This window comes from Hemiscyllium ocellatum, chromosome 11 (genome assembly GCF_020745735.1).
Source record: "Hemiscyllium ocellatum isolate sHemOce1 chromosome 11, sHemOce1.pat.X.cur, whole genome shotgun sequence".
Classification (NCBI taxonomy): Eukaryota; Metazoa; Chordata; class Chondrichthyes; order Orectolobiformes; family Hemiscylliidae; genus Hemiscyllium; species Hemiscyllium ocellatum.
This window is the reverse complement of record NC_083411.1, coordinates 73,057,866-73,083,392: the sequence shown is the minus strand read 5'-3', so window position 1 is coordinate 73,083,392 and position 25,527 is coordinate 73,057,866. Positions and strand designations below refer to the sequence as shown.

The following is a 25,527-nucleotide window of genomic DNA, read 5'->3' as shown; positions in this document are numbered from 1 at the left end:
CCATGAATTGTTAAATAAAGACGTAAGAACATTTTTAAATGTACCTCAGCCATTTGTTCTTAAAATTTTGAAACTAATCAAAACAATCAACAGTCAGAATACAAACAGCACCAACTGCTGTGGAGAAAGTTATGATTTTCAAAACTTCTATGGTCACCTTATTCTTTTTGCAGGCAAACATCATTTTTGATCCTTTAAACTGAAGGACTTATCATCAATGAACTGTGGTTCAATACAGCATACAAAGACCAATAAAAGGAATGTTACAGAGTCATAAAGTCATAGAGATGTACAGCACAGAAAGAGACCCTTCAGTCCAACTTGTTCATGCCGATCAGATATCTAACCTAATCTAGTCCCATTTGCTAGCACTTGACCTATGTCCCTCTAAACCCTTCCAAATCACCCATGCAGATATCTTTTAAATGGTGCAGTTGTCCCAGCCTCCACTATTTCCTCTGGCAGCTCAGTCCAAACACACACCATCCTCTGCGTGAAAAGGTTGCCCCTTACGTCCCTTTTAAATTGTTTCCCACCCATCTTAAACCTATGGTCTCTAGTTCTGGACCCACCCACCCTATCCACACCTCTCATGATTTTATAAACCTCTATAAGGTCACCCCTCAGCCTCTGACACTCCAAGGAAAATAGCCTCATCATATTCAGCCTCTCCCTGTAACTCAAATCCTCCAACCCTAGTAACATGCTTGTAATTCTTTTCTGAACCTTTTCAAGTTTCACAACATCCTACTGATAGGAAGGAGACCAGAATTGCACAGAATTCTCCAAAGGTGGCCTGTACAGCCACAACATGACCTCCCAACTCCTATCCTCAATGCTTTGTCTAATAAAAGATAGCGTACTAAACACCTTCACTATCCTATCTACGTGCAACTCCACTTTCAACGAAGTACGAGCCTGCACTCTTTGTTCAGCAACACTTCCCAGGACCCTAATGTTAAGTGTTTGCCTTTCTGACAGCTAGCTGCATCTACTTATCTGCTTTCACTGACTGGTGTAAAAGGACATCCAGATCACTTTATACATCCACACTCCCAATTATATCACCGTTTAAATAATATACTACTTTCCGGTTTTTCACATCTAAGTATATAATTTCCTATATAGCCATTTGTGCTTGTCCACTCAGTAAATTTTTCTGAATCACCTGAAGCCTCTTTACATTTTTCTCAACTCAATCTTGCCCAGTTTTGTCTCATCAGCACGCTTGAAAACATTGCATTTGGTCAATTCTGTATATATCATGGAATCATACTGTACAGAAGAGGTCCTTTAGCCCATCCAGTCTGGACAGCCAAAGCTGCATGAGTTTCACCTTGCAGTACTAGGCCCAACGCCCTGAATGACATTCCAAGTGCGCGCTCAACTGCTTTTTTAAACGTTGTGACATTACCTGCCTCAAGTATTATTCTAGGCAGTGTATTCCAGACCCCCACCATCCTCAAATTCCCTTTAATCCTCCTGGCTTTCAACTTAAAATTGTGCCCCCTTGTTATTCATCTTTCAACTAAGTGGAACAGCTGCTATCCATTCACTGTCCATGCCCCTTGTAATCTCATAATAATATACCTCAATTTGGACCCTTCTCTGCTCAAAGAAAACAACCTGAGCTCATCCAGCCTCTGTTCATAGCTAAGGTGCTTCCTCTCAAGCAGTGAATCGCCCCTGCTCACTCTCCAGCGCAATCACATCCTTCCCAGTGTGGTGATCAGAACTGCACACACTATGCCAGCTGAGGCCTAACCAAAGTCCTATTCGGTTCCAGCAAGAACTTCTCCGCTCTTATAAGAAATGCCTTGACTGATCAAGACAAGTATCCTTTATTGTTATTAATAAATAGACTCCCCTCAAAACATATCTTAAAAGGTAGATATTAAAGGTAAATGTGAGGTGCTGTGTTTCATATACAATTCGATTGGTGAAGCTACTTGACATTAAGCAAAATACAATTTATTCAAACGCTAGAGTTAAAATACAACAAAAGAAAGAGGAACTTAGAATAATTTAACTTTATGGTAAAACCAAATAGAATAATAGGTTATTTTACTGCTAAACAGTAAGAGATCTAATCTAGTAACATCCCAGAAACACACCCGTGGCACAAAGGTAAATTCAGAAAAACAGAATTGCACATGAGACAATCTATAAGTAATGAAGAGATGTCTGTAGCAGTTCCCCTGAGAGAGAAAGAATAGCAGCCAGTACACTTCAGTAATTTTTTTTCACTTCTTTGGACAAACAGTTATGGGAACTGCAAAAATGATGGCACTATACCTCAGCGCTAAAATATTGCATTTCTCTCTGTCATAAGACTGTTCTCCAATGGTGACAAAGAGTTGTTGTATGTAGACAACTGTCCTCCTGCCATACTGCAGTACTTGCTGGATACAACTTGCACTACAAAAAAAACAAATCAACGATCAAACAGCTAACCATCATTGCTTAAAATCAAGTGCAAATTATTTGAATCAAACAAAGGCCACAAAGCTAAACATTCAATTTTGGACTTTTGCTTTAACCTCAAATTGCCACCATCTGGGACAGCAATTTTTGTTTAACCAGAGGGTGGGTAGAAGGAAGAGTTGGAGAGAGAATAAATCTTGGTTTCCAATCATTTCTATTATAGACCTGCTGCGTGCAGAATTAAAAAAAGATAAAATGTAAAAGCAAACAAAAAAACGCAAATAGCTTCAACATATTCAGTGTGAAAGATGTTAAAACAGAACACTAATATGGACCACAAAAAAACTAGCAGCCAAAGCAGGTATGTTGAATGGTGAATTTCTGTGTTCTGTAAAAATTATGCTTTGTGTCAGGGAAGAATTAGGAGATTACTAAGATAAATTACCACTGTAGTAATGCATAGTGTAAGACAAATAATTGTCATTTTTGAAGCCACAAGGAACATTAAAGCTTCTTTTAAAAATTAATCCTTCATTTGAGAAAGTAAAATTAAACTTGAAACATTTGTTTTCAAGAGAGCTAACGTAGCTCATGTCATTTGCACCTCCATTGTAACTTTAATCTAGTAAAGCATCACAAAATATTTCAGAGGGGTAACTGGACACCACAGAAAACTTTATGAAGATGAAGCAGTTTATGAACAAATTTCCCAGTTTCCAGGCCACAATTAGCCATGTGTTATGGCGAAGATTCCAAAACATTAAAGATCAGAGTTGGAATGCAGGGATGCAACAGAAGGCATCTTATGATTTGTGAAAAAAGGTGAACTGAATGATAGTAAAACAATTACTGGGGGTGGGGTGGTGGGGGGGGGGAATACAGAGAGAAGAGCTCTGCATGAGCTGGAATTTGTAGAAGATGGAGTTTGAGAGGTTAGCTAGGAGTGTTTGGAAAGTCAACACTAGATGTTACAAACACATGGATGAGAGTTTTAGTAGTAACGTGAAATAGGTATGATAAAAACGCTAGTTGGTAGTCGAGGCAAGAGCATACATATTGGATTTGAAGACTGCAATATAGATCAGGATATGGAGGTTGTCTATTGCCAGATTGTCTCAGAGAATAGAATCCAAATTAAGGATAGAATCTTTGCTCTTTAATTAGTGTTTCATCCCCCAAACATGATTTGATCTCCGAGAACAGAGGCACAACCATGGATTGAGCTTGGTAGGAGACAATTAAAGCTGGATACAGTCTATCTAGGGCAGCTGATCTCATATTTAGAGATTACATTAAACTATAAAGAGAACCTTATAGAATGGGTAAAATGTTGCAAATTCAAAATTTAATAGTGAGATGTTAATGAAATTGTCACATTATTCAATATAAAATGCTGTGCAAAGTGTGCACCATTGCCATGCACAGGCATAATTCACATTAATTTAAAATCAAATCAAAAACAAAGGAAGGTAACTTAAAGAGTCTAACTTTTCCTTCGCTGCTATAGTTCTGTTCTGGGCCTCACCATCCCACAACATGCCACCACTAATGGCCCACTCCATGTGGAAGGGAGAGCAAGACTGCAGGCTTCACAAGCTGGCTGAGTCCCGTAGACTTGTTGCCTCTGAAGACACTGCCGGCGCACCAGAATGCATCAAGGCCATCTCCTTAACATTCAATTGCCTGAAGTTAAGGCCTCAACCAACAGTCTTAGCAAAGTCATAGTCATATAGCACAGAAACCAACCCTTTGGTCAAATCATCTATGCTGAACATAATGCATGTTAAAAGAGGAGATAAATCTATCACAAACCTATCTCACAACTGCTATAGATTTCATAAAAAGATGGCCAGCCAATTCCCGCACAGCACTGTTAGTCACCTATGCTTTCAAATTAACTTGTGGTCCAACATACCAATGCAAATAAGCCTGCACTGAAGGCAAGCACCTGAAGTTCAAACCAGGAATCAAAAGAAAAAGTTCACTAACAGCTTAAAGTCTGTTCCAAACAGGGAAATTTAAATGGAAAAACTTAGTAACACAAATGCTTTTTCAGTGGAAAAGTTATTTAATCTGGTATGTGGGCATGACATCCAAAGGGGTAATAAAGGTGGTAGGATAAACACCATTTTACCAACCTTCACAACCCTATCTCAGCACTGCACCTCCATGCTTCGGATTTGAATAGGGACAGTGTGAAGCCAAAATTACTATCTTCAAAGATTCAAGAGCTTCATAAGATTGCAAACACTAGCAGTGCAGCTTCAGAAACAGTTTGAAGCAGAACATAAATCAAACACTATGTTGCAAAATATATGCGATACATTTGTAACCTGAAAAGTTCAACTCAGGCAAATCATTTTTCAGTTGACCACAGGTCACATGTATGAACCTTTCATTGCAAAGTAATAGCAACAATCAAAGCAGCCAAACTCAATTAATTCAGCACATAAAACAGGCATAAGTAAATGTACAACCTAACATGAAAGAGTCAACCGTGACATAGTAATGTTGTAGTTATCAAATTAGACAGGTTAAACTCAATGCCAGACGTAGCAAATTATGATACTGAATTCAATAAATCTTATAACATTAGGTATCACTAGAAAAAATGCCCATTAAAGTGGTTTAAACCCTAAGGAGGGTTGGCTAAAGCAGTGACAGTAGAGAGACAGACGAATGTGAAGAGGCAACGGAGACAGGTAACAGAAGTTTAAAAGACCTGGGCAGTGCCACAGAAAATATGCCCGTAGCTAGCAAGTTAAGTTACAGATCCCCAATTTGTATATTTGAGTTATACTTCACCTAAGACCAAGTCTCTGCTCTCTTGGCCTTATTCCCATTACCAAACTTCTCCAACCATCATCTTAATGTTCTAATCTTTATGCAGTGTCTCAAAGCAAAGACCTTTGCTTGAGTGTTTTTGAAGAAATACTGCAGCCTGACTGGAATATATAAAAATGAAAATCTCTAGTAAAATTCAAATAGACCTCAGGTAACATAATTTTCTTTTCTTTCTCTTCAAGCATCACATCAGAAATGTCTTTAATAATAAATGGGTATTGCAAATTGCTGTTTTAAGTCCTTCATTACATCATCACTCCTGGCCCTCCTCAACCTTCTGTGACTAACATCAATTAACCTTCCTTTTAGGTGTACTTCTGAGCTACTCATCTTTCGTGGTTCCACCACTATGTTCCTACTTTTGGGGGGGGGGGGGGGGGGGGGGGGGGGTGGGGGGGGGGGGAGAGAAGAGAAGAAGATGGGCGCTTCTTGCAATGGTTGCCACTGCCATCCTCAGAAAACTTTCCCACCATACCTCAAAATCCCATTTTCTGTTGTCATTTTCATCCTCTCTCAACGACAATGAATGGCTTCCATTTGCAGACTAATGCCATTTTCTTTACCAATCTAAATTCTGCTGCTGAAAGCATATCACAAATGAAATTGTGTTTATCCACTGATGTTGCTATTCTAGATCAGCTACCACTTGCCTAATGCAAAGTTAAAAACTTTCATCCTAAGTTTTTTTTAATTGTCACTCTCATTTCTTCATATTTCCCCATCAACCCTCAAATGCACACAACCGAGCTAGATATCCAAACATTTCTTACAAAACAAACAAGGACAGGTCTTATGCACTTAATGGTAGGGCCTGTGTAGTGTTGTCCAACAAAGAGCCTAGGGCTTCAGGCACATATCCAGACATGGTCATTAAGGAGGCATTGAGTTTGCTTGCCTACTTTGCTCAGACGACTGAGTATTGGAATCGGGAGGTTGTTCAGTACACTGGTGAGGCCACTTCTGGTTACCTAGCTATAGGAAGGATCACATAAGGGAGTGTTACTGAACTAAGAGACCTTGGAGTGCAGGTTCATAACTCCTTGAAAGTGGAGTCGCAGGTAGATAGGATAATGAAGAAAGCGTTTGGCATGCTTTTCTTTATTGGTCAGAGCATTGAGTACAGGAGTTGGGAGGTCATGTTGCAGCTGTACAGGACATTGGTTAGGCCACTGTTGGAATATTGCATGCAATTCTGGTCTCCTTCCTATCAGAAAGGTGTTGTGAAACTTGAAAGGGTTGAGAAAAGATTTACAAGGATGTTGCCAGGGTTGGAGGATTTGAGGTATAGGGACAGGCTGAACAGGCTGGGGCTATTTTCCCTGGAGCGTCGGAGGCTGAGGGGTGACCTTATAGAGGTTTACAAAATTAGGAGGGGCATGGATAGGGTAAATAGACAAAGTCTTTTTCCTGGGATCGGGGAGTCCAGCACTAGAGGGCGTAAGTTTAGGGTGAGAGGGGAAAGATATAAAAAGACCTAAGGAGCAACTTTTTCACACAGAGGGTAGTACATGTATGGAATGAGCTGCCAGAGGATGTGGTGGAGGCTGGTACAATTGCAACATTTAAGAGGCATTTGGATGGGAATATGAATAGGAAGGGTTTGGAGGGATATGGGCCGGGAGCTGGCAGGTGGGATTAGATTGGGTTGGGATATCAGGCCGGCGTGGACAGGTTGGACCAAAGGGTCTATTTCCATGCTGTACATCTCTATGACTATGGCTCAGAAAGGAATTTGCAGAATGCTGCCAGGAATGGAAGGTTTGAGTTATAAGGATAGGCTAGGACATTTTTCACTAGAGCATAGAAGGTTGAAGGTTTGCTTTACAGAGATTTTTAGTCATGAGCAGCATAGATAATGTGAATAGCAAAGATAGAGGGAGGGCTGTTCAAAACTTCGGGGCACGTTTTTAAGGTAAGAGGAGAAAGGGATCTGAGGGGCAAATTTTTCACACAGAGGGTGGTTCGTATATGGAATGTACTGCCAGAGGAAGGAGATGCCGGTACAGTTATGACATTTAAGACGACATTTGGATACTTACATAAATAGGAAAAGTTTAGAGGGATATGGACCATCTGTAGGCAAGCAGATCAATTTAGCGTGGACAAGTTGGACCAAATGGTATTTGTGCTGTTTAACTCTATTGCCTCCGAGACATCTTAGGGTAACTTTGATGTGGATGCCCTATAAATGCCAGTTGTCATCCTCAGTTTATATTTGTTACAAGTTACAAGCTCATAGAACTGAGAGAATAATTTGTCCAATTTCATCTGATACAAAAACTCTGCATGCATCTTTTCTGAACCTGGCTTTGAAATGAAGATCAAGCAAGTAGAATTGGCCACTGTAGAACAGATTTGTATTTAAAAAGCAAACAGAATCATCAGGCAAGCAGGTTAAACATCTTACCTCCTGGCATATAAAATGACTCTCAGCAAACCTTAACGTCACTTCAAGATGAAAATCTAAAATAAACAATAATGGCACAAATATCCCTGAATTTGTTGAGCTTGAAATACAGGATGTTTGTGTTGGATAGAACGTTTGCTATGCCAAGCATTCATGCCAGCAGAAAGTAGCATCAAGTATAGTAGTGTGCCGTCAAATTCTCTTCGTGCAGCACCAATATGTCCAGCCCCATTGCCGAACATCTCATTTACATCGATGCCACATTTCCGATTTAGCATTGCTGCCACTGTGTGACTTGTCTGAGTGAGATTAATTTTAAGACACCTCTACATCATCCCAGTACAAAGAAGAACTGAAGGGAGGCCAGAAATAAGAAGAATGGGAGTTCTGAACAGGCCCTCTAAATAAAAAATACAGGTGTAACATAAATGAGTTCTTTATCTCATATGTAAAAGTCAATGGAATTTACTATATTTATTGCTGGTACACCTTTCCCAATTAATTATTCATTCTATTGTCCCAACACTATTAGAGAATGTAGACAAAATAAAAATCTGGCATATGTTATCGATTCAACTGTGTAGAGATATTACATTTGAGCCTGGTGCAATGTATATTCATTGTGCTTATATTTTTTTGCACAGCAACAGTCAGTGCTAGTAAACAAGAAACTAAAAAATACAAATTGCTGGAAAAGCTCAGCAGGTCTAACAACATCTGTGAAAAGAAATCAGAGTTAACGTTTCGGATTCAGTGACCCTTCAGTTGCGCAAGTAATTGAGACTGGATGAACTTGCACTGCATAACTCAAGGAGGCTGATGCCAACTATATACCCTCTGTGTCATCCTAAGCAGAAATCATTTAGCTCAACACAAACCATAGGTCCTCCTTGAAAAATCCTTCACCACTTAAGGTGATATCTGGAGAGCAGAAAGTTACATGAGGTTATTCACTGCGTTGTTTAGCCCATGAAAACAATCCAGGCTTTCAATATCTTAGGCTAGACAGTTCATTCAAGAGATTAAGGTGAAGGGAATCTGTGCAAAAGGAACATTACTTGTCTAAAGAATTCAGTCTTATTCATTAGGTTAGATTAGATTACTTACAGTGTGGAAACAGGCCCTTCGGCCCAACAAGTCCACACCGACCCGCCAAAGCGCACCCACCCAGACCCATTCCCCCACATTTACCCCTGCACCTAACACTACGGGCAATTTAGCGTGGCTAATTCACCTAACCTGCACATTTTTGGAGTGTGGGAGGAAACCGGAGCACCTGGAGGAAACCCACGCAGACACGGGGAGAATGTGCAAACTCCACACAGTCAGTCGCCTGAGGCGGGAATTGAACTCGGGTCTCTGGCGCTGTGAGGCAACAGTGCTAACCACTGTGCCACCGTGCCGCCCAATTAAACTGTAGAAAATTGGTTTGATGCAGAATTAGAAATTTTAAACCATAAGGAAACCAGGAACACAATGAAGATATTCAGCCTTGAAACAGCAAAGAAATTAGCACATTCCACAAACTACTTGATGATTTCACTCACTACCTGCCTTTAGGCTTTTTACATCACTGTTTGTTTAGGATAGATGGCAGCCACAGGTTGCTCGTCTGTCAGTTTGCATACATTTACATTGTTAAAGCTATGGAAGGGTTGCAGGACTGCTTTTTTTTTGAATCCACAATTCTGGCCCGAGAATAAAAATAACATTTTGCAGTGCCAATAGTACATACAAATCAGGCACCAAAGTAGTAACAACTACACTCCACATAAACGTATCTTTTACAACATTCAATCCAATTCTAAACCAGATATTTATCCAGACCCACTTCAGAAGGAACTAATGAATGCAGCATCAACTACTTTGCTGTACACCTTGTACAGTGCATATTCATGCATTATGTAATAATTGTCCAATAACGCCAGAGACAAAAAATCCAAAATCATGATCCATGAATACAAAGGGCAAAATAGTTGCCACGAAAATTCAATTTGTGTCATAATTCCCAAAACAAGTCATACAACACAGTTAAACTAGGAAATTGATGTTCAGTGCAATATATATGCATTAAGGAAACAACTGGAAGCCCAGAATTTATATAGTCTGGCAAAGGATAAGTCTAGTTTGCAGTTCAAATTCTTTCATCAGAGACATCAATTCATCTCAATTTCAGTTCAAAACATATTAGATATCAACCTCCACTAATTTTAAAAAGTCAAGAAATCATAAACTAATACTTTAGAAACAATTTTGTATCAGAAGATTTCAGGTAACAGGTGCCCCTGCGAGAAAAGGAATCATTTACAGTCATTTTAAAGCAAAGAACACCATTCAATCTACTAAATAGCTATTAACTCTCTGTAGAATAATCAAGTTAGTCACATTCCTTCAAATCCCTGCAAATTTCTTTCCTTCAAGTGGACATCCAGTTTCTTTTCGAAATCATTGATTGTTTTTATTCGTACCATCCACAAGGGTAGTGAATTCCAAGTCATTAACATTCACTCCACAAAAAAGTTCTTCCCACATTTCCTGTTCAAAGCTTTAAATCATTCTTCCCTAATGAAGCTATCAGCATCTCTTGGGAAGAGTTTTACCGTATCTGTAGATCCATATTAAATATTTTTCAAATCTCCTTCGCTTCAAGAGAACAACCAAGTTTCTCGAACCTTCTAGCCAAGTTTCCTATCTCCAAGTCCCTGGTGAAACTATTACATCCTAGTTAGAAGTATGGCTAGAAACAGATGCAAAACTCTAGCTGTGGCTTACCACATCTCTATAAAGATTCAGCATGGCTTTAATACTCAACATCTCTATTTATGAAGACCGAGATCCATATCATTTGTTAACCACAGACTTGGTAAATTCTAGCTTCAAAGATTATGCACATATACTGAGGTCCCTCAGTACCTGCACACACTTGGAAGAACTGCACCATTACCTTCATATTGTCTCTGCCTCAAAACTCACATCTATCAAATCTCATCCCCCACTAGTCTACCCATTCTCCTAGTCTGTGCCTTGATTAGTACCCGCCTCACTCTTTACTACTTCACATTTTGAATCAACTGTAATTTTATAAACTTTATTCTGCATTCCAATACAACCAAAAGACTCAAGAACAGAGGTAGGTTATTCAATGCAACAAGTCTGCTCCACAATTCTATAAGATCATGGTTGATATCATATTGCCCAATTCTATTTTCCAGCCTTTTACCATAATCCTCGATTCTTTTCCTAATTAAAATCTATCTCAGCCATGAATATTCTTAAGGATGCAGCCTTAGCAGCAGAGGAGTATTCCACTAACCTCTGATCCAAGACATTCCTCCTCATCTGTCTTAAATGGATAGCTTCTTATTCTGCAATTATGGCCTTTGGTTCAAGACACCCCAACAAGAAGAAACAACCTCTCTGCAGCTACTTTGTCAAGCCCCTGCAGAATTTTACAAATTTTGGTAATATCACTTCTCATTCTTATGAACTCCAACGAGTACAGGCCCAAACAACTCAACTTTACTTCATAAATCCATATTAGCACAACTTTTCTTAGATAAAGGCATCATTAAACTGGTCACAGAATTATAGGGTGTGGTCTATCCAGCAGCTCATAGTTTTAACAAGATTCTTTTTATTTTAAAATACTCCATTCCCCTTGAAAAAAGTCAACAGTCTGCTTAATAAAGATGAGCCACTGCAGATGTTGGGGATCTGAAACAAGCACAGAAGTCAGGCAACATCTCTGATGAGTCGGCTGAGACTTTCCTCAGGATAAAAAGCAGCTCTGAAGTCATACTCAAATTGAAATGTTAATTCAGTTTCTCTCTCCACAGATGCTGCCACACTTAGGTGTCTCAAACATTGTTAGATCCAATAAGCCTCCCCTATTATCTGAACTTGTATGCTACGTTTTATTTTGTCATCCACGCATGACAGTCCTAAATTGCTCTCTGCTACAGCTTACGGGAGTATTTCTCTATTTAAAATAATCATCTCCTCTTTAATCCTTGCCAAAATATGTAACCTCACATTTTCTCGGTATTATAGTCCATCTGCCAAGGTTTTTGCCCACTTGCCTAACCTGCTTACAAAGTTCCGTAGACTGTCTTAACTACACTACTTGCGTTTTCACCTATTTTTGTAGCATCTACAAACCTAGCATGACCCACTCTTTACAAACTTATGTTGGAGCTCCTTAATTAAGTCAAACGTCTTCAATCACCTGCTGGATTTTTTTTTTCTTGACAGTTTCTAAAGCTTTATATCTCATTAACACTAACTGACTGACCCCAAGACTGTAACATACATCCTTACTTGAATACAAGTGCGGCATTTGCCATTTCCCAATGCACTGACTCTTTTCTTCTATCCAGGAAGATGGCATGTCCTTCTGCTATCCATTCTCTCACTTCCTTCAGCATTGTGGAATGCAAGCTAATTGGACCAGGTAACTCCTACAGCATAAAGTACAGCAAGCTTTTCCAATATCTTCACCCCTCAATTTGTAGCAACCATTATGTTGCCTTTGTTTCTATCAATATTTTGTCAGATTCCTTTTCCTTAGTACACACCACTGTAAAATACTGGTATAAGTATTGTAGCCTCACTTGTGCCTCCAAACATATATCACCCTCCTTGTCTCATACAGATTTAACTCTTGTCCTGCTCACGAGCGTCTAAGATCTAGGCTACCTCTACTTCACATGAGGCAAACTAAAAATGTTTTAATGTAATTGGAGCTCTTGTTTCTACATTAGTTTATGAAAACATGGTTTATTTAAAAAAGTTTAAAAAACTGTCCACATCTGTCTGGTGTAGACTGCAGTGAAACAATGGCGAAGGTATGGCAGCGCAGGCAGCCTTGACGATGATGAGCTGGCTCAAGACACTTGGACTCTCTTGAAGCTATACTTTCCTTTCTTCCCCTTATTCAAAACTGTGCAATTTTGTGGTGACAAATGGAAGTTTTTCCACTGAATCTTATTGCATTCTTATTGTAAAATACTTGACAATAAAATCAGAATCACATTTGACTTGTTTATTGCTAAGTGCTCGCCAAATAAAATCAATTTGTTTATAATGTCCTCATGATGCATCCTAGATTTTCGAGGAGAAAGTGAGGTCTGCAGATGCTGGAGATCAGAGCTGAAAATGTGTTGCTGGAAAAGCGCTGCAGGTCAGGTAGCATCCAAGGAACAGGAAATTCGACATTTCGGGCATAAGCCCTTCATCAGGAATGATGAAGGGCTTATGCCCGAAACGTCGAATTTCCTGTTCCTTGGATGCTACCTGACCTGCTGCGCTTTTCCAGCAACACATTTTCAGCATCCTAGATTTTGACCAGTTTTGCATTTCTAGTAAATATACTATCTGTAGGTAATCGATAATCACATCACCTTTGTTAACTGATATCTTTCATTTTGTTTACAACACATTTCCTGTAAACTATGGATTACACTGCATTTACTTGTATTAGAATCCTATTATTCTATAACACCTGCTTAATTAATTTACCTCACTTTAAAGGCCTTCTCTTTTCATATCAAGTTGAGAGACTTGGTGACATCAGCAGCTTTAAAATGCTTCTCAAGTACACTCCTCCAAATAATTTAAAAGTATAAACTGTTTATAAGAATGTTATTGATTCAGCTGGCTAAATAATTCATTTTACCAGACGTAATTGTCATCAGAGTTTCATAAGTGGAGCTGTGGTAAAATAGTTAATATGCAGAATATCAAACTTGAAAAAATTAAAGTTTATCCTAACCTAACTCGATAAATTTACTAAGTCTAAAGAATTTGCTGTAGCTAACAAATTTAGTGCCTATTGATAAATCTATGGAGACAACTTTTTAGTTCTTTCTAAACATTTAATAGCCCAACAATGCTTCCAATCATCTCTCCTGTTCAGCTGTGAGATGACCTGCTCCTATACAAGTACCAACATAATATTATTTACTTCCCATTCCTCAAGTGCCAACTTCATGGAATTTTTCAAAACAATTTCTTTCACAATTTTTATTTCCATCAAGAAACCAGCACATCTGATCTATGTCATGTGTACATATTAATTTGTTGATTTATGAATATTTACCATTTCCTTTGCACAAATGAATGTGTATGGAAAATCTCAAATTATCAGCTACGAATATCCTCACCGACATTTTCAGATCCATTATTTCTAGTTAATTCCAAGATTAAAATGGAGTTTGGTGCCACATCACTGCTATCTTTAACTGTAATCTTTTTAAAGATCCTAATCAAAACGTGCTGTGTCTTTCTGCACCATTTTCTGTGAAGCCAGTTAGAAGGCTAAACTCAGCGGTTTAATAAATCAGTTGTTGAAGAAAATTTTGACCCTATGAGTGCACATGGAAATGCTGCATTCTTAATGAGCAGGCAAAGTTAGAATGGTGAGTCCGATGCCATGTAGTAATGATGAGATGAAAGGGCTTAATATATATATATTGTGGAATATCAGAGTAAACGTTGAACACAGAGTGAAGTACGAAGATGCACTTACACAACAAAACCAATTAGGTGCAGTTATATAGTTCGTCAGATACTCAAAGTACCTAAGAGACCTCTTCATAAGGAAATAATTATCTTTTTAAAAAGAGTTTAGTTACTAATTTGTAAGGCAGAAACAACTCAGTTTATGGACATGCGAGGTCTTTCAAACACCATCAAAATAACTGGTTAATTATTTCAACAGTTTTGGTTGAATAGTAAATGTTAGTTGAGTAACTTCCTTGTTGAAAATTCATCTGAGTTTGGCAAGTTTCACATGAAAGTGGTGACAAGATCTTTGACATTGGAGCACTGCATTTGTACTTAACCGAGAGTTCAGTTATTCACCCAGATTATAAACCTAGGTTTGATCTATCAATCTTCTCACTCAGAGTCAAGTAGGCTAAAATGAAACAAATAGGATACTTCCATTTCCCCGGCCCCCAACGCCTTATTTTAGATTAGATTAGACTTACAGTGTGGAAACAGGCCCTTCGGCCCAACAAGTCCACACCAACCCGCCGAAGCGCAACCCACCCATACCCCTACATTTACCCCTTACCTAACACTACGGGCAATTTTAGCTTGGCCAATTCACCTGACTCGCTAATCTTTGGACTGTGGGAGGAAACCGGAGCACCCGGAGGAAACCCACGCAGACACGGGGAGAACGTGCAAACTCCACACAGTCAGTAGCCTGAGTCGGGAATTGAACCCGGGTCTACAGGCGCTGTGAGGCAGCAATGCTAACCACTGTGCCACCGTGCCGCCCTATGTTCACCATGGACATCCAATCCCTCTACAACTCCATCCGCCATGACAAGGGCCTCTAAGCCCTCCGTGTTCTTCCTCTCCCAATGTCCCCAACAGTACCCTTCCATTGACATTCTCATTCGTTTGGCTGAACTGGTCCTCACCCTTAATTTCTCCTTCGAATCCTCCCACTTCCTCCAAATGAGAGGGGTAGCCATGGGCACCCACTTGGGCCCAGCTATGCCTGTCTCTTTGCTGGATACGCAGAACAGTTAATCTTTCGTAGTTACACCAGCACCACTCCCCACCTCTTCCTCCGCTACATTGGTGACTGCATCGGCGCCATCTCATGCTCCAGCGAAGAGGTTGTGCAGTTAAACAACTTCACCAACACTTGCCATCCTGACCTTAAATTCACCGGAACCATCTCTGATACCTCCCTCCCCTTCCTGAACCTCTCTATCTCCAGCAATGACGACCGACTTGACACTGACATTTTTTATAAACCCACTGATTTCCAGAGCTACCTGGACTACACCTCTTCCCACCCTACCTCCTGTAAAAAAAATGCCATCCCATATTTCTCCCAGGAGAACCAGTTCCAGCACAAAACACACCAGATGGCCTCCTTCTTTAAAGACCACAATTTCCCTTCCCACGTGGTTGAAGATGCCCTCCAACACATCTGATCCACGTCCCGCACCTCCACTCTCAAACCCCACCCCTCCAACTGTAACAAGGACAGAACCCCTCTGGTCCTCACCTTCCACCCTACCAATCTTCGCATAAACCACATCATCCACCAACATTTCCGCCAATTCCAAACGGACCCCACCACAAGGGATATATTTCCCTCCCCACCCCTTTCCGCCTTCCGCAAAGACCATTCCCTCCCTGACTACCGGGTCAGGGACATGCCCCCCAACAACCCCCCCTCCCCTCCTGGCACCTTCCCCTCCTACCACAGGAATTGCAAAGCTGCGCCCACACCTCCTCCCTCACCTCCATCCAAAGCCCAAAGGAGCCTTCCACATCCATCAAAGTTTCACCTGCACTTCCGCAAATGTCAGTTATTGTATCCGCTGCTCCCGATGCGGTCTCCTCAAAATTGGGGAGACTGGACGTCTTCTCACAGAGCGCTTTAGAGAAGATCTCTGGGAGACCCGCACCAATCAACCCCACCGCCCTGTGGCCCAATATTTCAACTCCCCCTCCCACTCTGCCGAGGACATGCAGGTCCTGGGCCTCCTCCACCGCCACTCCCTCACCACTCGACGCCTGGAGGAAGAACACCTCATCTTCCGCCTCAGAACACTTCAACCCCAGGGCATCAATGTGGACTTCACCAGTTTCCTCATTTCCCTTCCCCCACTTCTAACATTCCAGCTCAGCACCATCCTCATGACGTGTCCTACATGCCAATCTTTCTCCCCACCTATCCACTGCACCCTCCTCTCTGACTTATCATCCCCATCCACCTATTGTACTCTTTGCTACCTTCTCCCCAGCCCCACCCCCCTTCCCATTTATCTCTTCACCCTGGAGGCTCCCTGCCTTCATTCCTGACGAAAGGCTTTTGCTTGAAACGTCGGTTTTCCTGCTCTTCGGATGCTGCCTGACCTGCTGTGTTTTTCCAGCACCACTCTAATCTAGACTGAGATTTCCAACATCTGCAGTCCTCACTTTTGCCTAGTTTATCATAGCATTAGTTTGCAATTTCAGATCTTCATTGTAAAAGTAACAACAGAAAGATGATGAGAACATCAAATCAGAAAGCAAGTAGTACGGGGCAAATGCTTCCTTGCACAAGTTTGCATTGCCAGGTCGTTTTAAAACACTATGGATTCACAGATCTTTTCTATCTGTATGACTACAATATATTTCAAATGTTTCAGCAGCAAAAGTAGCCACATTCACTCAGCCTAACTATGTAAATTAATTGCAGTTAGGTGGCGTAAAAAGTGTCCAAAGAAATCAGAGTTAAAAATCACAACAGCAGGTTATGGTCCAACAGGTTTATTTGGAAATACTAGCTTTCAGAGTGCTGCTCCTTCATCGGGTAACTAGTGGGACAGGACCATAAGGCAGAATTTATAGGAAAGGTTCAGTGTCATGCAATTAAAACTATACATTGAACAAACCTAGATTGCTGCTAAGTCTTTCATTTTTTAGAATGGGTTGCAGATTTCGGTTCATTAATATGTAAATCACAGAACTACTTTTAAGTCTCTGAGTAAAACACTACCTCTGACATCTGTCCTATATTTATCACTCCTCAATTTAAAGCTATGACCCCTCGTGCTAGCCTTGCCATCCGAGGAAAAAGGCTCTGACAACCCTATCTCTTAGATTATGTAACATGTCTCAATTAAGTTACTCTCAACCTCTTCTCTAACGAAAACAGTCTCAAGTCCCTCAGTCTTTCCTCGCAAGACTGTCCCTCCACACCAGGCAACATCCTAGTAAATCCCTCTGAACCCTTTCCAAAACTTCCATATCCTTCTTATAATGCAGTGACCAGAACAGTATGCAATACTTCAAGTGCGGCCGCACCAGAGTTTTGTACAGCTGCAGCATGACCTCATGGTTACAAAACTCAATTCCTCTACTAAAAGCTAACACACTATGTGCCTTCTTAACAACCCTATCAACGTGGGTGGCAACTTTCAAGAATCCATGTACCTGGACACCGAGACCCCTCTGCTCATCTACATGGCAGCAATTTGGGGCCAGCGATCATAATTCTATTAGATTTAAAATAATGATGGAAAAGGATATACCAGATCTAGAAGGTGAAGTTCTAAATTGGAGAAAAGCCAATTTTGACAGTATTAGGCACGTACTTTCAAAAGTTGATTGGGGACAGATGTTCACAGACAAAGAGACGGCTGGAAAATGGGAAGTCTTCAGAACTTAGAGAACAAGGATCCAGAGAAAGTATTTTCCTGTTAGGGTGAAAGGAAAGGCTGGTAGGTATAGGGAATGCTGGATGACTGAAGAAATTGAGGGTTTGGTTCAGAAAAAGAAGGAAGCATATGTAAGGTAGAGACAGGATAGATCGAGTGAATCCTTAGAAGAGTATAAAGGCAGTACATTTAAGAGGGAAATCAGGAAGGCAAAAAGGGGACATGAGATAGCTTTGGCGAACAGAACGAAAGAGAATCCAAAGAGTTTTTACAAATATATTTATATACAAAGGGTTTATACAAATATAAAAGGGTAACTTGGGAAAGAATAGGGACGCTCAAAGATCAGCAAGGCAGCCTTTGTGTAGAGCCACAGAAAATGGCTACTAAATTCACATTTTGCATCAGTATTTACTGTGAAAAAGGATATGGAAGATATGGAATGTAGGCAAATAGATGGTGACACCTTGAAAAATGTCCAGATTACAGAGGAGGAACTGCTGGATGCCTTGAAACGCATAAAGGTGGAATAAATCACCAGGACCTGATCAGGTGCACCCTAGAACTCTGTGGGAAGCTAGAGAAATGATTGCTGGGCCTCTTGCTGAGATATTTGTATCAATAGTCACAGGTGAGGTGCTGGAAGACTGGAGTTTGACTAACATGGTGCCACTGTTTAAGAAGGGCGGTAAGGACAAGCCAGGGAGCTATAGACCAGTGAGCCTGACGTCGGTGGTGGGCAAATTGTTGGAGAGAATCCTGAGGGACAGGATGTACATGTATTTGGAAAGGCATGGACTGATTAGGAATAGTCAACATGGCTTTGTGCTTGGGAAATCATGTCTCACAAACTTGATTGAGTTTTTTGAAGTAACAAAAAGGATTGATGAGGACAGAGCGGTAGATGTGATCTATATGGACTTCAGTAAGGTGTTCGACAAGGTTCCCCATGGGAGACTGATTAGCAAGATTGGATCTCACAGAATACAGGGAGAACTAGCCATTTGGATACAGAACTGGCTCAAAAGGTAGAAGACAGAGGGTGGTGGTGAAGAATTCTTTTTCAGACTGGAGGCCTGTGACCAGTGGAGTGCCACAAGGATCGGTGCTGGGTCCTCTACTTTTTGTCATTTATATAAATGACTTAGATGTGAGCATAAGAGGCATACTTTGGAAGTTTGCAGATGACACCAAAATTGGAGTGTAGTGGACAGTGAAGAAGGTTACCTCAGATTACAACAGGATCTTGACCAGATAGGCTAATGGGCTGAGAACTGGCAGATGGAGTTTAATTCAGATAAATGCGAGGTGCTGCATTCTTAGCAAGACTTATACACTTAATGGTAAGGTCCTAGAGAGTGTTGCTGAACAAAGAGACCTTGGAGTGAAGGTTCGTAGCTCCTTGAAAGTGGAGTCGTACGTAGATAGGATAGTGAAGGCGTTTTGTATGCTTTCTTTTATTAGTCAGAGTATTGAGTACAGGAGTTGGGAGGTCATGTTGCAGCTGTACAGGACATTGGTTAGGCCTCTGTTCGAATAGTGTGTGCAATTCTGGTCTCCTTCCTATCAGAAAGATGTTGTGAAACTTGAAAGAGTTCAGAAAAGATTGACAAGGACAAGGGTGTTACCAGGGTTGGAGGATTTGAGCTATAGGGAGAGGTTGAACAGGCTGAGGCAGTTTCCCCTACAGCGTCAGAGGCTGACCTTATAGAGGTTCACAAAATTATGAGGGACATGGATAGGATAAATAGACAAAGTCTTTTCCCTGGGGTCAGGGAGTCCAGAACTGGAGGGCATAGGTTTAGGGTGAGAGGGGAAAGATATAAAGAGACACCTAAGGGGCAACTTCTTTCACACAGAGGGTGGTACATGTATGGAATGAGCTGCCAGAGGAAGTGATGGAGGCTGGTACAATTGCAACATTTAAAAGGCATTTGGATGGGTATATGAATAGGAAGAGTTTGGAGGGATATGGGCCGGGTGCTGGCAGGCAGGACTAGATTGGGTTGGGATATCTGATCGGCGTGGACAGGTTGGACCGAAGGGTTTATTTTCATGCTGTACATCTGTATGACAACTGAGATTCTTACCATTAGCCCAGTACACTGCATTCCTGTTACTCCTTCCAAAATGAATCATCTCACACCTTTTACTGCCTGCCACAACAGTAGACTTTCCAACTTTAAGGGCACTTAAATGGTCACTGGATAAGCATATGGACAGGAATGGAATAGCGTAGGTTGGATGGGCTTCAGATTAGTTTCACAGGTCAATGCAACATTGAAGGCCAAAGGTCCTTTACTGCACTGTAATGTTTTATGTTCCACATAAACCCAGGTCTGGTCTTTGCAGAATTAATCAAAAAGATCCCACGTAAGAGGAAATCAATGTGGTTATGGACAGATGAGTCACAAAGGGCATATAAGCATATCCCAGGCAACAATGAATTGCTAAAAGACATGCAACAAATGAAAGGGTGCCTAGTCAGCACAAAACAAAAACAGAGCCTAAGATAGTAAAATATTGAGTTTGCAGTGAGAGATTGTTTCTGTTGTCTTATCAGTATTCCTTTTGACTCTTCATAAAAACAATCATCTGCATAGATTAGTATGCCACGATGGCTCAGTGGTTAGCACTGTTACCTCACAGCACCAGGAGCCCGGGTTTGATTCCAGTCTCAGGTGACTGTGCGGAGTTTGCACACTCTCCCCGTGTCTGCGTGAGTTTCCTCCGGATGCTCCGGTTTCCTCCCACAGTCCAAAGATGTGCGGGTCAGGTGAATTGGCCATGCTAAATTGCCCATAGTGTTTGATGCATCAGTCAGAGGGAATTGGGTCTGGGTGGGTTACCCTTCGGAGGGTAGGTGTGGACTGGTTGGGCTGAAGGGCCTGTTTCCACTCTGTAGGGAATTGCCCATAGTGTTCAGGGATATGTAGGTTAAGTGCATTAGTTAGGGCTAAATGAAGAGTAATAGAGTAGGGGAATGGGTCTGAATGTGTTACTCTTCAGAGAGTCAGTGTGAACTTGTTAGGCCAAATGGCCTGATTCCACACTGCAGGAATTCTATAAGTCTATGAATATTGAAACTGGTATTCAAACTCTACAGCACAAACTAAATAGACTGCACAAGATTTCAGGATCAAACCCAACAATAACTAAAGTAGCCTGAAATGCTATGTGTGTAGTTGGTTACATAGTTATAGTGCAAGTTCAGCAAAATCAGCTTTATCAGCACATATCGGAGTTAAAGCAGAGATGGCAGTGTACATTAAACCTTACACGTTACAATCTAGTGGTGGACAACGACAGCCGTTAAGGTATAGGTGGTATATGCATAAAGTCATCACAATCTGCCTAGACACCAAGCTACTTATTCAACTCTGAATATTCATAAGCACCCAGACTTGTAGTATATTGAACATACTTGTTCAGGTCACATTCATTAAATACATAAGTCATCAAATTACCAAGGTGACAGATGAAGGCAGAACAGTAGATGTTTCCCACTTAGTTATTAACATGGTGCTCGATGAGGTCCCACATGGTAGATTTGTAAATAATGTTAGATCATATGGGATCCAGGGAGAAACAGCCAAATGGACACAAAATCAGTTTGATGGTAAAAAACAGGAGTGGTGGTAGTGGGTTGTTGTTCAGACTGGAGACCTGTAACCAGCAGTGTGCCGCAAAGGTTGGCGCTAGGTCCACTGTTGCTCATCAATTTATCAATTTGGATGAGAATGTAGGAGGTATGGTTAGTAAGTTTGCAGAGGACACCAAAATTGGTGGTATTGTGGATTATGAAGAACATCACCTAACAGTACAATGAGATCTTGATCAGATGGGCCGATGGACTGAGAAGTGGCAGATGGAGTTTAACTTTCAATAAGTGTGAGGTGTCGCATTTTGGTAAGGGAATCCAAGTCAGGACTCATACAGTTCATGGTAAGGCCTTGAGGAGTGCTGTTGAACAGAGGGACCAAGGAGTGCAGGTTCATAATTCCTTGAAAGTGGTGTCGCAGGTAGACAGGGCGATGAAGCAGGCGTTTGGCACACTTGCCACACAGCATTGAGTACTACAGTTTGGAGATCATGTCGCAGAGATACCAGTGAGGCCACTTTTACAATACTGCTTACAATTCTAGCCACTCTGCTATAGGAAGGATACTGTTAAACAGAAAAGGCTAAAGAAAAAAATTTACAAGGATGTTGCCAGGGCTGGACAGTTTGAATTCTAACAAAAGGATGGACAGGATGGAATGTTTTTCCCCTGGAGTGTCAGAGACTATGGGGTGACTTTATAGAGGTTCATAAAACTGTTAGGGGTATAGATAAGGTGAATAGCCCACGATCTTTTTCCAAGGGTAAGGGAGTCCAAAACTAGAGGGCATAGGTTTAAGGTGAGTGGGGAAAGATTTCAAAGGGACATGAGGGGCAATTTTTCAGACAGGTGGTTCATATATGGAACAAGCTGCCTGAGAAAGTGACGGAGGCTGGTATAATTACAAACACATTTGGACAAGTACATGAATAGGAAGGGTTCAGAGGGAGATGGACTAAACACAGGCAAATGAGATTAGTTCAGTTGAGGATATCTGGTCAGCATGGATGACATGGACCAAACAGTCTGTTTCTGTGCTGTATGATTCTATGACTCCATGTGAGGTACACTACATTTTTGTGCAGCAGCCCACCAGTGTTTGGAAGAATTTGTTGGTAGGGCTGATCACAGAATCACAAAGGTGCAGTAGACCATTTGGCCCATCATGCCTGCAATCATTACATTATCTACTGTCAATCTCCTGCCTTTTCCCCATATCCCTCCACACCATTCATAGCCAAATAATTACTCATAGCATCTTGAATTCTTCAATTGAACCTGCCTCCACAGGCTGCTGCTGGGGAGGGTCAGTATGGATTGCTTCCATTATTTGCGCTAGTGAGCGTTACCATAGTGAGATCAAAGAAAAATTAACATTTAAGACATTTAATGCCCAGGTGAGAGCAGTAACTTTCTCAGTCAAACCCATGATAGATGAATCAAACATCTTTAAAAATTCCCAGATATCTTTTCCAAAGAATGCTGAGTTCCCAATGAGCCAGCTTAGTTTGGAAAAAGGGGAAAATCAGCCAGAATTTCAACCTCACCGTACTAGAACTCACTATAAAGTGCGCATTGGACATGGATGCCAGGAAAAGAATGACTGAGCTTGGCAGGAAAGCTCCTTCTAATTAAATTGCTTAACAACTAGTGTCTGGGAAGGCACCTGGGGAACAGCTACACAGGAGAGGTGCTGAAAGCCGACTAAAGCTTCAAATCAAGGAGTCAATACCATTGTTCGAGAACTTCAATAACTCTTCCTCTGCTCTTTCAAAATACTTCAAATACATTACTTTGAGAAAGATTTCAGCCACCCGCAGAATCTCTCCTTTCTTAGCACAGGACCTCCCTTGCATATCTGAGAGATGCCTCAGGACAGTTAAAGGTGACGTTATATGATTATTATATAGTAAGGAGATTTAAATATTTGACACAATCCACAGTTGAAATTTTAAAGCAGCTACTTGAAATATAAAATTGAATCCATAGATAAAAACAGCATATGCTTGAAATAACCAGGACAGGAGATTTAATTACAGGATACTGCCTGAAGGAAAATAAATAGCCAATTATATTAAAAAAATTGTTTTCCATTGCCAATTCCAAAATATTTTTGAATAAATGAGGTTCTGACAGTATTGCAAAATACACCAACTTGGAACAGTTTCTAACACCTACGCATAATTAACATTAACTTGTGCCTAGATTTACACAAATTTCTAGAAGTGTAGAATTAGCTTGCAGGCAGCCTGTGTGCCAGAAAGAAACAGCACAGAAGGAGTCCACTTAAACCACTGTGCCATCTCAACAAAATCTGTTTAAACCATTAGAGAAAATGATAAGCCAAATTAAAGATACTACTGCTTTTAAATATATCTGATTCAAATAACAGCAGTTAAGGAGTGCAGTCTTCTCTGAATCCGATTGGCAAAGCCAAACTAGAAGGAATGGAGTTTGGTATCAATATTGATAATTTTTGGCAACCCATACAAAAGATAAAACAAATCACACAGAATATGCAACTTTAAGTGCACATACAGAACTGTGAAAAATTAAAATAGCCTTTCACTGGTGAAGAATCAAAACTATTAAAATACAAAAACAGGTTCTCTCAATTGGCAATATTAATTGGTTCAGACTTTAGCTCTGGCTATTGAAAATGTTTTTCTTCTAAAGAGAGCTCTACAACCTTTAATTACCATATTTCAGACCTTTCTAAACAGTTTAAAACTTCCCTTTAGACAGCCAGAACATTTTTCTTGGTGACGTATACAAAACAACACAGGACATAAGCGAGCCGCTTTTTACTGTATTCAAATCAGTTTTCTTTACCCAAGATTTTGCATGATCTCAACTCTAAAAATACATTCAAAAGCTTCCCTTTGCACAAGGAAAAAAGAAGCACTTACTACAATAACGGCCACATCAGGAACGAAAAGTACAATAAACAAGGCCTGTTTACAGAGCAGGAGAAGGGAGGGGGCAACATTCATTCAACGAGGAAGCTAGATTAAAAATTACACATGAAAATAATAGCCAGAATGCCGACTGAGAGTTTTTAAAAGGCAAGTTGTTGGGCACAAGTTGCCGAGGCGTTCGGTTCGCAAGCACTGCAACCACAGCCTCAATAAAATGTGGGGGGGGGAGAAACAGTTCAGGATAACGTCAATAAATAAAAGTCAGTACAGTGCTGCGAACAGCGAGCTGGTGCCTGTCCACTGCTGCAGGTAAACTGGATCTGGGAGGGGGGAGGTGGAGCTGAGGGTGGGGGGGGGGGGAAGGGAGGTGAAGGCGATTTCACCACCCACCCACCCCCATGCCCTGAATGGCACTGGGACAGTTTAAGCCAGTTTAAGTATACGTGGCATTTGCAGCCCGACGTTGTGGAAAGTAATGCTGCTGAATGGGAGGGATGGGGGGGGGGGTGGGAATAGGGGCCACCCGCTCCACACAAACTTCCAGCGGTCTGGCAATACACAGCAACCCGGCTTCACAGCCAACTTACCCCGCCGAAGTTACTGAAGCCAGTCCTGCAGGGCCTCCGCAGCTTCATCCGCTGTCCTTTTTTCCCCTCCCTCGCTCTGTCTGTCTGCCTGTCTCTCCTTCCCCTCCTCCCACTCCCCCACCAGCAGCAACCCTTCACTCACTGCCCAAGACGTCAGCGCTCGGCAATCCCCGTACCACCGGCGCCATCTTGGAATGCGGGGGACGCATGCGCGCCGCTGCAGCACCCGCACAGGCCACGCCCCTATCGTAGGCTGGTCCGGGGCAGCGCGAGAGGGTCAGTGGGCAGATAGCTGTTGCTCCTGGAGAGGGCCAGTGGGCATATAACTGCTGCTGCTGCTGCTGGAGAGGGTCAGTGGGCATATTATTGCTGCTGCTGGAGAGGGTCAGAGGGCATATAGCTGTTGCTCCTGGAGAGGGTCAGTGGGCAGATAGCTGTTGCTCCTGGAGAGGGCCAGTGGGCATATAGCTGCTGCTGCTGGAGAGGGTCAGTGGGCATATTATTGCTGCTGCTGGAGAGGGTCAGAGGGCATATAGCTGTTGCTCCTGGAGAGGGTCAGTGGGCAGATAGCTGT

General features: G+C 41.4%; 1 protein-coding gene across 1 annotated transcript in view; it reads right to left on the bottom strand.

The window, feature by feature from the left end:
- The window catches only part of LOC132820458 (fibronectin type-III domain-containing protein 3A-like), a 142,671-nt gene extending 117,547 nt beyond the window's left edge, over positions 1-25,124 (bottom strand). Inside the window, exon 1 of the mRNA XM_060832610.1 lies at positions 24,954-25,124. The gene's annotated coding sequence lies outside the window, so the exon portion shown is untranslated. The remainder of the gene's footprint in view (positions 1-24,953) is intronic.
- Positions 25,125-25,527: the final 403 nt, after the last annotated feature.